General features: G+C 38.1%; 1 long non-coding RNA gene across 8 annotated transcripts in view; it reads right to left on the bottom strand.

Annotated features, from left to right (window-relative positions):
- The window catches only part of LOC135289995 (uncharacterized), a 91,112-nt gene that overhangs the window by 37,205 nt on the left and 39,221 nt on the right, over positions 1-14,686 (bottom strand). Inside the window, exon 6 of one of the 8 annotated variants that reach the window (XR_010352748.1) lies at positions 3,617-3,648. The exons of the other annotated variants lie outside the window; for them this stretch is intronic. This is a non-coding gene — a long non-coding RNA (uncharacterized LOC135289995). Of the gene's footprint in view, positions 1-3,616; positions 3,649-14,686 lie in introns of those variants that run through there. 8 annotated transcript variants of the gene reach the window in all.

The raw sequence follows: 14,686 nt of genomic DNA, 5'->3' as shown, positions 1-14,686 counted from the left end.
GCTGTGCAAAGAGTTCTGACTGAAAGGTCTGAGAGGCAAGGGGGCAGTGAGGATTTCAGGTGCCCATGCTGGAAGACAGGAACAGGATTTGGAAAGTAAGAACTGTTCAGGACTCTGAGGTCATCCTTGCAGACAGATTTATTACAAGTGAAAATATGTAGGGGAACAATTGGAGGACTGGATTTTAGACGAGATCAGATGTTGCAAAGAAATGAAAAAGAATATTTTTGGAGAAAAACCAGAAAGTCTGAAAGGTAGAATAAGTACTTCTTTGTTATGGGAAGGAGGGAAGGGAAGCAGAGGTAAAATTGTAGCTCTATCTCCTTGACTCTTACAAACAATGTTCCTGGAGGCCAGGAGGGCCTAGAGAACATTTTGCACTTCCTGTGCTTTTATCCCTTCAAGAATTAAAAGGTGAAAGACCAAAGAAGCATAGAATTTCTCAAGTTGGAAGGGACCCATAAAGATCAAGAATCACAGAATTGGTAAGGTTGGCAGGAACTGTCAGTGGAGTCATCTGGTCCAACCTCTCTGCTCAAGCACGGTCATCCCAGAGCACATGGCATAGGATTGTGTCCAAACAGTCCTTGTGAATTTCCAGTGAGAGAAACTCCACAACCTCTCTGGGCAGTCTGTGCCAGTGCACAATCATCTGCATAGTAAAGATGTTCTTCCTCATGTTCAAATGGAATTTTTCTGTGCATCAGTTTGTGCCTGTTGCCTCTTGTTCTATTGCTTGGCACCACCAAGCAGAGGCTCCATCCTCTCTTGACAACCTCCCTTCAGATACTTGAATACATTTGCAAGTTCTTCCTCCTAGCTGTCTCAGCCTTTCCTCATAATTGAGGCTGTAGTCCCCTAATCATCTTCATAGCCCTTGACTAGGCCTTCATGTCTTTCTTGTCTTGGGGAGCCCAGAACTGGACACAGTTCTCCACACACAGCCTCACTAGGGCAGGACAGAGTAAAGAGGAAGGATCACCTCCCCCAGCCTGCTGGCACTGCTCTTCCCAATGCACCCCAGGACACCTTTGGCCTTGGCCACCAGGACACACCGCTGGCTCATGGAGAGCTTGCTGTCCACCAGGAACCCCAGGTCCTTCTCCTCAGAGCTGCTTTCCAGCAGGTCAGCCCCAGCCTGTGCTGCTGCCTGGGGTTCTTCCTCCGCAGGTGCAGGAGCCTGCATTTCCTCTTATCAAGTTTCTCTGCCCATCTCTCTACCCTGTCAAGGCCCTTCGGAGGGGCTGCAGAGCACTCTGGGGTATTGGCCACTGCTCCCAGCTTTGTGTCATCAGTGACCTGCTGAGGAGGCATCTGTCTCTTCATCCATGTGGGACAAAGTACTTGTGACAGAGTCTAGCCTCCAGCTAGACTCTGTGTCACTGAATATGACCCTCTGGAATCCTCCATTCATTCAGTTCTCAATCCACCTCACCATCCATTTATCCAGTCCACACTTATGGACTTTGACAATAAGGGTAACATGGGAGACAGTGTCAAAAAACAATCAAGTCCTTTGCTCCTTACAGGATTACCTGAAAATAAACTATATATCTAAATAATTTAATGCTTGCCTAGAGAGCTTGAGAAATTCCAGCAATTATCTAGGTGACCATTGTAAACATACATAACTCTCCGTTTCCCAAGGTCTAAATGAGAAAAAAAATTTGTAAAAATCTCTGATGGATGCAAGATTGAAACACACATTGGACTAAGTGTTATGGTATGACTGAAAACATCAAAGACTGCCATTTATTTTTGAGGCTAAAAGCTATAAATTATTTCAGCAGAAGTCTCTGGTTACTTTTGTGTTATGAAGTGTATCACAATTAAATTATTTAAAAGTTAAATGCCTGTGTATCAAAAAAACCCAACACGGTAGACAAAAAGGTTTTTTTCCCCTGAGGAAAATTGCAATATGATTGAAATGATAGCTTTAGTAGAGGTTACTCTCCAAAATGTCTTATTTAATTAGATGAAAAGTATTTTTAAAATGCAGAGAGACTATGATACTTATGTGCCAGTCACCTATAAAATAGCTATGTTACTAATATTATTATTATTATTATTATTATTATTATTATTATTATTGTTGTTGTTGTTGTTGTTGTTGTTGTTGTTATTGTTATTGTTATTATTACTACTACTACTACTACTATTATTCTGGTCGGCTTGCACTTTCCAGCTGGTGACATTTTAATGTGTTTTTCCTCTACACTAAGTTAATATCACAATCAAACCAATATGAACAGGATGCACATCCTTCAGGAAAAGGTTTACACCCTTCACAAGAGAAGTTAACCAAGAAGAGAATCCAATGTTCATGTTAAATTAAGGCTTCATCCACTGTGTTTAATTACTGAGTAAATATGCACTAGGTATATGCTTTGAATTTAGAAACAATTCATTGCCTCCTAAGGTGAGATAGTTCTGTGTTATTTCTCTTAGCCTGCAGTTGGTTGGTTTTGTATATTCCTCTACCTCAAGCTCTTCTCAAAGTATGTTATGGAAAGCTCAAATGGCCTGGTTTGTACATAGAATCTTTCAATGAAGAAATAGCTCTAAACTCTTCCAATAGATATTTCAGGAACTACTTTTGAAAAAGTCTTCCTAGATAAAATATGCTGAAGAGGCTATCCAAAACTGGAGAAAGATCAGTGAATGAGGAAATAGCTTGGTGTTGGCAATTTTCATTGTACCAGACAGAAAATTATTAACAACCCAATACAGTACTAAGGAAACTCCACATGCCAAGTCATTATTCTGCACTGCAGCAAAACACAGTTCCTCAGTAAAAAGGGTCTTAGATCCTTATCATGATTAGATGAACCTTGCCCAGTGAACCTTTATATTTCTTTTGTGACATTTGTGAATTGCTTTGTGGGAATTTATACTTAGACATGTTAACTTCTCAGGTCATATGACTATTCTACTTATGGAAAGAAATCAAGCATGTATGAATGAAAGCTAAAACTCTTGTTCTTACTCTGTGAAAAAAATGATAATTTAGTAACTACATGTTAGAGAGCTGTGGTTTTCAAGCTGTGGTACTTGCATTGTTTGCAATTCACAAAGACTGCTTTGTTAATCCTCAGAATGACACATGAAGCAAAATTAAAGAGTAGAGAGTTTGAGGTTAAGAAGAGAACTATTAAAGTTCTGTCAGAGTAGAGGAAAAAGGGTCAATTAAGCAGAAAAACCAAACCTTATTTTAGATTGTGGTGCTGAAAATAAACAAGAAAGGACAGTAGTGTATGTAAATGAATATTAGACATTATTTATTAGTTGAATGCTTATTATGAAATATAGAGTACTAATAGTTTGTTAAAATAAATGTTTAGTGGGACACTGTAGCATTCTTAACCAATTGCAGTTTTCATAATTGATATAAACAGACAGAAACCCTCAATGAAAACTTGGTCCTTGGTTCCTGGATTTTTGGTAGTCAGATACCATCATATCCTTTCAAACAGAGAGGAATGACAAAGGATGAAACAGCTGACAGAATAATGTATTCAAAATACATGAATTTTTAATTCAAATAAATAAGGGGAAGTATTATTTCCCTCCCTCCCTCTCTTCTTTCTGCCACTTCCTTCCTTTCTTCTGCCACTTCCTTCCTTCCTTTCCTTCTTTCTTTCTCTCTTTCTTTCAAGAACAAAATGAATAGGAAGGAAAGAAGGAAAAAAACAATATGTAAATAAATAGGAAATGAAAAGACAAAGCATGAAAAATTACAGACCATCTCTGTAGTTGTCACTTACCATTTAGATTTAAGAAAAACCAAAGGTGGTCTCAAGATAGAAACCAGATGGATTTAATCTGAAGACACTGAAATGTTCCAGGCTCTTCTGCAAAATGGGATCTTTTTCTCCCGACTTTTGTCTTCCTAAAAGCTGGTGTGGACCTATGCTTTTGGAGCAGCTGAGTCAATATGAAACTTTTACAGAGACAATAAGGTTTGCTTTCTACTCTTATACAGGAACAAGATAGGCAATTTTATTATGGCAAATCTCTTTCCTGATTCAATAAAACAGATTCTGCTGCCTTGTTGCACATGCAGATCTATACAACTGTCAGCAAACTTACTTAGTGAATGAATTCAACTCACTGTTCTCACTTCTGTTTTCAGTTGCCTTACAGAAAAAAGGTGTCCTTCTGAATTGCATGAGTAACTGTTAATTCACTTTCCTTATTCTACTCTTGAGATAACTTCTTAAATTAATCCTGTCTTCATTTATTTTATAGTATCTGCATGTTTAAATGCTGACTTTGTGAACATCAGTTTCAGTCATTGTTTCAAAGCCATGACTTTCAAGAGCCTTACATATTTTAGATAGATTTACTGTTGACCTTTGTTAAGAAATTGAATGGTTTTGTTGTTACTAACATTTCTATAATTGATATTGTTGATATTGTTGGTGCCACCAGGGTACTTCCTTTAAATTAAATACCATGTCTTGGCTGATAATCTCACTTAACAAAAATCTCACTTACAAAATCAGATCACTGTTATTTAATTTTTCTTAGCTTTGAAACAAAATGTATCTTTAACCTCTTCAGTACTAGGCAACTATAAATTACAACTCATTTAAATGACACCGCTGCTGTAGTTTCTGGGGTTTTTTTCTTATTTTCCTGCACCTCACTTTCACTCATCATCAAATAATAAAAGTCAGATAATAATGCTGCTTAAGTCACTGCTATGTTACTGCTGAGAAATCCAACCTATTCTAAGATGAATGAGGAAATATTTTTTAATCTTTAAGGAAAAAAAAAGCGTTCTGCTGCAGAAAAGCAGCATGAATTAATTTGATTTCCAGAGAGAAACTGCCTGAATCAGAGAAGTGTCTACTACAAATGTTTGCTCCATGGCATATACAGCCTGGCATACTGACTGTGGAAACTTTAGTTTTCTCTAAGGCAAAATGTATTTTATCATCTATCAGCCTTTTTTTTTTTTTTTGTAAATTCAGATTAAAGTGCACAGTTTCAGAGAAACAGTATGCCACTGAAAATTTTCACACTGAGGGTGAATTCATCTCGGTCGTCCTTAAACAAAGCATAAACTAAATGTCCAGTGAAAGTGGCGGATACTTTAAAGCCTTCAATTTATTGAGCACATGGGATGAATTCTCTTTGCCTCCCACAGAAGCAATCCTAGCTCAACATAGGAGCTGGTGTTTCCATTTGGTGGCCAGTGAAGGGTGCTGGATTTAAATCATATGAGATGGTATGGATTACATCCCAGCCTGATGAACGATAGTATGCCATTTATCCAACTGCCTCTTCCTTCCTGTTTCTTTCAGTAAATCCATGGGCAGAATTGCATCACAGTGATGAGATAAAAGAGCGAGCAAGCTCATATTACACTTTTCTAGTGTTAGTTATTTAGTACTTCTTACTATAAAATGGTGTTGATAGTATCATCCTGTTCAGGACTGAATTTCTACTTTGCTATTAACAACCTCAATATGAATTTTTTGGCAAGTTTAGACAAAATGTTTTGGGTGGTTCTGAGAAAATGTTTTGCTTGTATTAGAAATTATTATTTTAGAAAACTCCAAAACACCAGTACTTTGAGTGAGCTCCTTGAAATACAGCAGGTGAAATTGCCTGCATTGAAAACATAATTTCTACTATCTGCAGAGAAATTTATGTAACATATCTAAACAATGTATAAGCCTTTGAAGCCTTCAAAAAATGTGCTGAGGTTTTTTACCATATCAGAACTATAGATTTCCCAAAACCTTGAGGCATTTACCATTTATTCAAGATGCTCAAGCCTTTTATAGCTCAATGTCCTAGGTCTAAGAACTGGAGTCAAGGAAAATAGAGATGAAGACCCCCTGGAGAACATTGGAAGCAGAGTCAGTGCTGCTATGCTAGCTGGCCAGGACAGAGCAGAAGGGGACTCAACAATACAGATGTTTTTTGGGAAAAAAAAAAAAAAAAGCAGAGCAGTAGAGATTGTTTTGGATGAAAGACTGTGAGTAAAACGGGTATGATGGCCTGCAACAAAGAGGAGTATTCATAGAATTTGAGAGTAACTAGGCCATGAAGAAGAAAGTAACAGTGACAATTAAGTGGTTGAACTAAAAACAACAAACTGGACTGCTTGTGGCAGAACTCAAAAGAGCCAGAAGGAACTGTCTGGCTCACATTCCCTAAAGCCCACATCAGATCCAAGATACCCTCGCTGCCAGCAAGTATAGCAGGTGTGATGGCTATTGCTGCCCCTTGGCTCTAGTGGTACAGGTCCAGGAAGGCAACACTTTTCATGCCTCAGTTTGATACCATGTGATTCTTAGGGACAGAAAGGACAGAGGAGTCAATGCTTTAAAATGCTTTTTAAAACTTTGTAAAATTTCAATAAAGTACTCACTGAAAGAATGATTGGTGGGATAATGAGCATGCAGAAGCAAAGAAAATCAATATTAAGAGTATTTTCAATTTTGTTCACTGAAGCATAGTTATTACATAATCCTGCATTTATTTTCATCTCATTCTCCTTCAGTATAAAGAAAAAGCTTGGTCTGGGTATATTACCCCAGTTGTCAAGTAATAGAAGGGGATGGGTTTTTGCTGATGGGATCTGTCTCACATCTGTGGCAGGAGTTTGGGTGTGCCACTGAATAGAGCTCCTGAAAGGGCTAGTGCAATACTAAAGACAGCCAACTCTGAAAGCAGTGCTGTGCCAGTATTTATATTTACAAGATGTCCTGTCACTGCTGCAGCAACTTTGCTGTTTCAGATGAGTTATAAACCAAAGTTCTCATAGGCAGACACTAATTGTGCATTTCTATTTTATGGGCGGCATTTTAAGACCATATTGAATTATCTGTAAAGTGCTGACCATTCACAGCTGTAAGTGAGATAAGTGATCCAATCCTCTGAATCTATTAAATTATAGAAAATGCTAATTATGCTGAAAAAGCTAGCCTATAGTTTTAAATTAGATACCTAAAATGACTGTACATTTAATAACAAGATTCCCATTCCTCAGTTGGACTCTTAGAGTAAGATTGGTAATATTTTTGAATGAGGAAGTCAGAAATGAAGCCTAGATGCTTACACCCTTAAGGCTATTTTGAAATTATTGACATATAGGTTGTTTACCTCATGACATAGAAATTTTTGCTCTGAATGTTTCAAAAGTTAAGTTTGCAATAAATAAGTTTAAAAAAAAAGGGAGAAACATGGGCAGTGATGTCCAAAATGAACTATGAAGGGCTTTTGTCTCTAAAGCCAAAACTTGTCTAACTATATGGAATAGGTTTCTCAACTGCCTTAAGATGCGTAAAACCACAGTTATTAGTTTGCTGATTATCAGTATTTTAAATAAGCTGTTGCTACATTTGCCACTATGAATGTGAAGATGCAGCTTTAAGTAAAAACTATGAGCCCTATGTCTCTAGTAAACCAAGGTTCTTTTGTTTCACAAAATACTTTGAAAATTTTTGATTCTCTGGGCTGAAGTCTGAGAAATTGTGAACAGCCTCTGCTGTAGAATAGCATATCATTCCAGCCTACAATTCATTTTGTGTCCTTAAAATGGAATACATCCTCTGAAAGAATTTTCTCTCATTTGTAGAAATTGCATGATAATTTATTTTTGAACCATACAGTCTAAATTAAAACCACCATACCACCAAGTGTTTTTGCAGACAGGCAAAACACTAGTAATCTGGTAGAGATTCTGCTCTACCAGAATGGATCATTTTGCTGCATCTAGATGTATTCTGCCAATAAAGTATTCTGCCAATTAATTCTGCCTGCAAGCAGGATTTCTTTGTAGGCTACCTACAAATGTATTCTTTCCTTCAATTAGTTTTTCTGTTTCTTTGTTAGAAAAAGACAAAAAAGGTTTTATATCATATACATCAATCTGAAATATCTAGTAACATATAAGCCTTTGAAAAATTGATAAATATACACAAAGAGATTTTTTTCTGTATCAGAAGTTAAGATTCCCAAAACCTACAGATGTTTTAGTTTTATAAAATCAAAGCACATTACTGTCAGAATGAGTTCCTTTATACTTTTGACTAATGGCTGAGCTGCATACCTTCAATAAGGATAACACTGGAGGAAACTCTGGCAGGCATTCTCATTTGCAGTACCTGCAGTGCCAAAACTGCCCATCTGACCAATACATCAGTATAAGAAATTAAATTAGACCTAGTACAATATCGCCCTTATAAGATACTCACCAAAAAAAAAAAAATAGCCATCTGTCTTCAATAGTTTCAGTAGATTGGGTGTTCAATACCTGAATCAAATGCCTGCATAAAGCTCTACACAGGCCAGCCCTACCTGATCACACTAGAAATAATCATCAGCATGGCTGAACAACCATGGTTTTTCAGTGATAACTTCATTACAGATTTCAGTGGGGCACAGTAATTTTCATATAGTGATTTGTCTGTAAATACTCATGGTAGGACTTATCAACAAATTGGCTGATTTACAGAAAGCTCTTTCAAGCTTTAAGGATTAAACTTGCTGCAGCTCTTCAATAATCAAAGGTACAATTCTTCGTTATTTTTCTTCCCATTGAACTTTGGAAATAGTAGACCATAGCCCAGCAGAGACATTTTCTCTGCAAAGTACTTAAGTGTGTTTCTGAAATTCAATAGTCATTTTCTTGGACTCATTACGCTATTGCCTGTAGTTAAATATCCAGGCATAGCTGTAGGAAAAAGAAAGTCTCCCACAGTGGAGAAAAAAAATCTATGAAGCCTTAATACAGTTGCTTCCAGAGATGATAGAAACATAAACACAGTGTAGAAAAAGTAGGGTTATATTCTGATATATTTACAACCCCACTTACAAGAGGAGATGAAATTATACCCTAGGGACCAGCATATTGCTATGGCTTTACATATATATTTATTTTGAACCAAGATCCAGTTTCTTCTCTTGGTGTTTCCGGCTCCAAATGTATAAACCCTCCAAGATACATTTAAAGTTTCTTCCAACTCAATCAGATCCATTTTAATGGATTTTAATGGCCTAATGGGGAGGGAATGGGCATAAATATGTTGGCCATATGAGCCAAAAGTAAAAGGAAGTTTGGTATAGGCTTATTATAACTGAAAATAAAATAGTATATAAAAAATAACAAATTATTGTATTAGGTTTGCATGGCTAGGTTTTTGTAGCAGGATTACTGCAGGGATAACTTCTGTGAGAAGCTGACAGAAGCTTCCTCTGTGTCTAGCAGAACCAATGCCAGCTGGCTCCATGATGGATGCGCTACTGGCCAGGGCTGGGCTAATTAGAAATGGTGGTAATACCTCTGAGATAACGAATTTAAGAAGAAAATTATTGGGTTGTTTTAATTGTGGCCAGAGAAAAGTAGGTGAGAATATGTGAGAGGACCAACTCCGCAGATACAAAGATCAGTGGAGAAAGAGGCAGAGGAGATGCTCCAGGGCTGAGCCAGAGCACACCTGCAGCCCCTGGTGTGGCCCATGGAGAGGCAGCTGTGCCCCTGCAGCCCATGGATCTCCATGGGGATGCAGAGATCCACCTGTAGCCCATGTAGGAGACCCAGGCTGGAGTAGGTAGATGGTTGAGAGGAAGCTGTGAACCCATGGGAAGCCTGTGCTGGAGCAGGCCCCTGGCAGGGGCCTGCCAACCTGAGGAGAGAGGAGCCCACACCAGAGGAGATGTCCTGGTATGACTGCACCCCATGGAAGAGTGATCTACATTGGAGTATTTTGTGGATACTGTTTCCCATGGAATGGGAATGTTCACGGAGAACTGTTTCTTGTAGGAGGGATCCCACAATGGAAAAGGGGAAGGACTCCTCTCTTTGAGCAGTGTGAAAAGCTTTTGATGAACTGACCATAATCCCCATTCCTTGCCTCTCTGCACCACTGGGGAAAGGAGGTACAGAGGGAGGGGTGAGAAAAGGTGTTTTTAAGGTCTGTTTCTACTTCTCATTATCCTGCTCTGATTTTGTTAGTAATAAATTCAATTAATATCTCTAATTCCAGCCTGTTTTGCCCATGACAGTATTTGGTGAGTGAACTCCCTCTGCCCTTATCTCAGCTCATCAACCCTTCATTATATTTTCTCTCCCCATCCATTTGCAGATGGGAGGGATAGAGCAGCTGTGGTGGATGTCTGGCGTCCAGCCAGGGTCAACCCATTACAATTACTTTCTTCATTATTATTAGAGAAGTGAGTTACAGTATTTGAAAAAAACACTCAGACATTAGGTGCACGAAGATTTTGCTACTACAAAAAGTAAATATATCACTATTTGCTCCTTCCTTACTGCAGGAAGGTTCCTAGCGGTATATTTTCTAGTATTTTATCCTAACTAGTTTTAAAAATCTTGTGACAAATGGCTGAAGCTTCAATGGAGAGGGTAATAATATCTTTTGGCTGAACTATATCTCATTGTCTGCATAAAAAATAATAAAAATCCCTTTTTCTCTGTTTTGAATGTCATCATCTTATTCCTCATTATGGATTTAGTCCATCTTGGTGTTTTCATCTAGTATTTATCATCATATGTGAAAATATAGGCTATTCTTATTCTGGTCATTGTTTATTCAACTTCAGAAAATTAGATTAAGATTTTCAAATACTGCAGGAAGTTTATCCACAGAAGTGCTGCTAGAAATCCTCTCAAATCCTTTTTTAAAATACATCATACTGCTTTGAGCATTTCAGTCTTGATTATGAATTTCTGTGGCTTCACCAGCTTTTTCATACTTCTCTGGGTTCTTTATAAGGTCCTAATGCATACAGTGTTCATGCAAGGATTCTCAGTTTCTGTATTTCTCAGTTTCTGTTTCTATAATTTCTACTATTCTAACTCACTTCCCACTCTGAGCTTCATGATTTCATTTTCATAAACCTGAAGTTTGCTGCTGACTGGTTCACCTGACTGATCAAGCAAACCCAGTCACCTCCGTCCCCCATGATGGCTTTCAAACCTGATTAAAATGGGGACCAGGCCTTCCCATGGTGTCTAAATTACTGCTAAGGTGGGCTAAGTTGCACTTTATGACAATCTGATGCTAGAAAGACAAGATGAATCTTTCATCTTTGCTTTCTGTTTTATTATTTTCTAAATAGGATGCAAGAAAAAAAGTGCAGCCCAAATTGTATGTATTAGTATAAAATGCATATCTTTTCTGAATCTGCATATCTTTTCTTTTAATCAATCATCTGTTTAATGATTAAATACACATTTAACAAAATCACAAGGAAAAAGCATATTAGACTCCATTCTTGACTTCCTGATTAAGTATGTTAAAAATGCTGTGCCAGTTGCTCAGTTCAGCCTTGTGAAAAGTCAACAGGCTACCATACAACATTCAGAATGATACAAATATATAAACTGTGCAGTTTTAGAAAGTTCTCTTTCATAATCCTGCTTTACTCTTTGAAAGTAAAAGGACAAAAGCAGCATTAAGAGAAAAAAATATTATGTCTATATAATGGGGAATTTACATCTAACACCAGGTATTGTCAAGAATTTCTAGCATAGTAGAATGTAATCAGAAATAACATATACCAAGGTGCAAAAGCTTTTTTAAAACTAGTGGAAAAATAGTTTCTAATTGCGTTTATACGATGTGCAAGACACCATGAATGGGACTCATAGGAAGAGAGCACTGTCCTAACATTTTCCAAAATAATCCACACTGAGTTTCTAATATCACATGAGGTAGAAGTAGGTGGGAGGAACAATCTTGGCTTCATTACCTGCTGATGAGATACAAGTCCAGAGGATGGAGAACCTGTTAAGTTTTTACAAAGCTGAGTCACTTCATCCCCTGTCACAGCAGGTAGCGAAGGGAAAGTGTCATCAGCTATGATACTATCTCAGAATTACAGAAAAAAGAGGAACATTTGTAATTTTCATGATAGCTCATGGAAAGACTCAGTACTGAAAGACATTAAGGAGTCTCTGGTAAGTACTAAAAGAACTTTCTTTCACATTGTAACTGTACAAACACGACCTACATTTTTCAGGTTTGCCTTGTTCTAAGGGGAGTACTGTGAACTATATGGAATTTGAAATAATATATATTTTCCTGACAAAAACATCATGGAAATCATGCATTGAATGTAATTTCTCAATATTAAGTGCCCTAGATTTAGCCTTGTTATGTTGAAAAGCATAATAAACTCCTCCCAGCATGTCCAATAAATAAATTTCCAAATGTCACCCCAATTTCAACTGCATTAGAAGTATTGTGAGAAGCTGATTTTGATAACCATGCTGATAAAGCAACAGTTGTTCATAAAGAACCCATATCAGTAAGTTTGATCAACAGTGAAGTACTGGAAATGTATCTGTAGTTCAGAAAACTCCATTTCTCATTTAAAAACCTACAAATATTTCAAACCTGCAGGATTAGAGGTAGAACCAAAGACAGAGATTTCTCTTTTTTTGTTTTTACACAAGGTAAAGTATAAGATCATACAATCAGCAATTCTACTTGATCAGGATCCAGTGGACGTGGGTTTGAATTTAAAGAGGGCAGAGAAGGAACTTAGAATGATCACCCCTATGGCATTAAAAACTAAAACTAACCAAAGAGCATAAGGGTAAGTGAGAAAAATCTGTTAGAAAGTGTTCTGAATGAGTGATGATAGAGAGATCATAAAGACTGCAAGAATATCAGGCATAAAGGTTGACCCTTCATGCCCAAAGTGTTGGCAGTTGATTAAAAGGTTTCCAGGAGTATATTTTGTTAAGTATTATATAACTACATATAATGATATAATTATAATTATTTTATTAAGTATTATTGAACAATTATAGCTAATAAATGTCCAATTTAAGAAAGACAGAATATCTGAGACATGGAGAATATTTTCTAAAATACATTGTATCCCTGAAAAAAAAACAAAAACAACTGAGCCTTCAGAACTATGATAATTAGTTTACAAGTGCTTTAGGATATCTCAAGGCTTCCCTGAAATGAAAATGTTCCACACTAACTTCAAGGAGCTAGAGAGAGACCAGCTACTAACCATGCAACCCTCTTCACCTGGAAGAAATCATCATCAGGCAGGGGTACAGAACAGTTCCTTTTATCCTAAAAAAAAGATGAAGAAAAACTAGAAGGAAGTCATCACTCCACTACTACCAAGCAGGTCTAGGAACTTGGTAGCAGTGATACAAGAATGTCTGAAGAGGCAAGGCACGTATCAAATTTTGCAGACTAGTTCTGTGGTTAGTATGTCCTGCAACTTGTCCTCTAGGATGAGAAAGATGGAGGGAAAAATAGCCCTAAATACCCTTTCTCTCTATAAGCAGCAAATGATCAGGAAGTAGAGAAGACCAGACTTCCAAGAAGGCTTTCTTTTTACATTAGGAGCATGCTGAACCCTGTAATCAGTAGGGGGCTGTGGACAACCCAACCACTAAACAGCTCTGTAGATACTTACAGTTGGTCACTGACCAGCAACGACGTCCACAGCATGCAGGTTTCTACCTGAAGCATTTGGGAATAAGACCAGGCTCACTTAAGATGAGCCTGGCGGTAGGTGCCAGGGTTAGGAGTAAAATCAGTAGCCTAGCTGAAGTGCAACTACACCAATGCACACAATATGGGTAGCAAACAGGAGGAGCTGGAGGCCACTGTGCAGCAGGAAACAAATGACAAAAATGCAGTGGCATGAGCAGAGTGCTGCACTGGATGGCTACAAGCTCTTCAGTAGGGACAGGCAAGGAAGGAGAGGTGGTGGGATGGCTCTGTACATTAGGAAGTGTTTTGACTGTACAAAGCTCAAGGCTAGTGATGAGAAGGTTGAGTGTCTGTGGGTGACAATCAGGGGGAAGGCTGAAAACGCAGATATCCTGGTGGGAGTCTGTTACAGACCACCCAACCAGGATGAGGAGGAAGATGAACTATTCTATGATGTGATGTTTCATGATTGTCAGCCCTTGTTTAACTGGCCAAATGTCTGCTGGAAACTCACCACAGCACAGAGGAGGCAGTCTAGGACATTCCTGGAGAGCAACACAACTTCTACCCTGAACTTTCCCAATACAGGCTTTAGCCTACTGAGGATACTGGTTGAGAGAGAGCTTTGGGAACCAGTCTCTAAAAACAAAGTAGGCCGAGAAGGTGGGACATACTTTAAAAAACAAGTATAGAAGTTTCAGGGGAAAGCTATTCCTATGTGCAAACAGACAGCAGGGAAGAAGACTGGCCTGGCTGAGCAGCGAGCTTTTGCAGGAGCTCAGGGAAAAAGAGAGGGTATATCACCTCTGGAAAAAGGGACAGATAACTCAGGAAGTGTATAAGGATGTTGTTACGTCATGTAGAAATAAAACTAGAAAGGCAAAAATGTAGCTGAAACTTAATCTGGTTGCTATCAGTTACACCAGTTTTTAAAAATACATTAATAACAAAAGGCCAGCCAAGGTAAAAACTCCATTCTTTATTGGACAAAGAGGGAAATACAGTCACCAACAATGACGGAAAGGCTGAGATACTTACTGCCTTCTTTGCCTAGTTATGCTCAGAGCAACTGGCCCCCTGACATGGTAGGCAGGGATAGAGAGCAGAAGAGACCCCCTGTAATCCATGAGGAAGTAATTAATGACTGCTGTGCCACTTAGATGCTCACAAGTCTATGGGGACAGGATTATGAAGGAGCTGGTGGAAGAGCTCACTCAGCTGCTCTTCATCATTCATCATCA

Source organism: Passer domesticus, chromosome Z (genome assembly GCF_036417665.1).
Source record: "Passer domesticus isolate bPasDom1 chromosome Z, bPasDom1.hap1, whole genome shotgun sequence".
NCBI lineage: Eukaryota > Metazoa > Chordata > Aves > Passeriformes > Passeridae > Passer > Passer domesticus.
This window is presented reverse-complemented; position numbering and strand designations above follow the sequence as displayed.